Here is a 2,047-nt window from a genome sequence, read left to right as displayed (position 1 = left end):
CGGTTGCAAAGATTGAAAGGTTAGGGGAAAGTCTGTCACTATTTGAATGTTTGGGGCCTCAACTGCAATATTCCCTAATTGCATGTATAAGTGATTGTCCGAGAAATGAAGAGGAGGAACACTGTTGTAAATCTGTATATTAAACTTAAAGAATTCACCTTGTAGAAGTGCAAGACAAAGTCCTATTAAAAGTCAAGTACAATAGGTGTCAGATGGGATTGGCACAATGGTGTAAAGCTCTTTAGCTGTCACATTGTAGATGCAGCATGGCTGGAAGAGCAAGTCTGAGTTTGCCAAGTAATCTCCATAGCCAAGAAATGCAACGGAAAGTTGCACTCAGCTTCCATGGAAGATCGAGCAATCGCTAGTCATTTCTTAGTGCGCAAGATGTTGGATTGTTGCTAATATAGTTGATATACAAGCATAGCCTACGAGTAATCATTTCAATTTTTCACCCAATTAGCATCAGAGAATGCATGATGGAAGAGCAATACTTCCATATGGTTTACACTTGATTCTTATTATACATTACGGAAAAACTCGAAATGTTATTTCTAAGAAGAGAACCTTTTTGATCACACATATGGTTTTTCTATATATTATATTTAAGGGCTTGGAACACACTGGTTTGCTGATCAAGTGAGTCACATAAAGGGTGCTGATTGTGAGATTGATCAATTGATTTTAGTTTGAAGAAGGAATATTTTAAGATCGAGTTTTTATGTTGAGTTTACACTTGCTGGACGTTTCAGCCATCAGAATGATAATTAACAAAACAACTATGATGAATTCAACTATTGGAATAATAATGGACAACAATTTAGTTCATTTACATTAGACATGATAACGCAAGTTTATTTCAACTTTCTTCTAGCAGTTTTGTTAGTAAGGATCGACTGGACAGATTCATAGCTCAAGGACACAAAGGAGAGGACTGATATGCACTAAAAAAAAATAAAATTGTCGAGTTTTTTGATACACGATAAATCTTGGACGATGATGTTAAACCGATATTGGATAAGTTATATTGACAACTTAGTTATGGCTTGCCTCGGAAACAACTTGGGGCCATTTATCGGGTTTTTTGATACACGATAAATCTCGAACGATGATGTTAAACCGATATTGGATAAGTTATATTGACAACTTAGTGATGGCTTGACCCGGAAACAACTTGGGGCCATTTGGAGCGTGGTCCAACACTTTTGGATGGCCCAAGTTGTGACTTTGCATTGTCATGATAAATTGGTTATTTAGTTGTTGGCCCATTAGCTCATCATTCTTGGTCTAATTGGTGATAACCTAAGTAATATATATTTGGCTTTCTTGCTACAGCCATGTGTGTGTAAGTTGTAAGTATTATGCCCTATGTCCAATCAACTTTGGATATAAATACTTTTATATATAATTAATACAATTAAATGGCAGATCTATTATTTAATTAATAGACAATTAAATAAATAATAGAATCCGTAGATTCAAATATTTGTAATTTGTTAATCACAAGGAGTTGTGATTGTGAGATACAAATTACATCTGATTGAATCTTAAATCATCCGTGGTCGTAAGTAATAACGAGATACGTATATCGTTATTACGGATAGACCATCACGTGTGGCATTTCTTACTTGTGAAGCAAGTAGCTGATCTCACAAGTTAAAGTGTGGTGACACTTAAATGAACACGTGGATGTTTTTGTTATAGAACAAAACATTGGAGACCCGTCGAGAGATTCCACATGGATAACTATCTGAGCGTCAGTGGTTAATCTCTAACGTTCGGTAGTGGAATTGGTCCTTTGACTTGAGGTCGTCATAGTACCTTATATGAGGACAGTCATACTTTGGCGGTGTTGGATGTTGCTCTGAAAAGGGCCGCTAATACGACATCCTTCGGGTACGTCAAGAATCGTATGAAGGTTGTGATTGATCAATAAAGGATTCGTCACTCTTAGATAGTAGGAGATTACGATCTACGTTTCATTCAATTAAGTCAATGATGAAATCATTGGCCAAGGTGTACTCATAAGTCGAAAAAGAGTTTTCGA

The sequence above is a fragment of the Olea europaea genome, chromosome 22, assembly GCF_002742605.1.
Source record: "Olea europaea var. sylvestris chromosome 22, O_europaea_v1, whole genome shotgun sequence".
Classification (NCBI taxonomy): Eukaryota; Viridiplantae; Streptophyta; class Magnoliopsida; order Lamiales; family Oleaceae; genus Olea; species Olea europaea.
Note: the sequence above shows the minus strand (reverse complement) of the source record.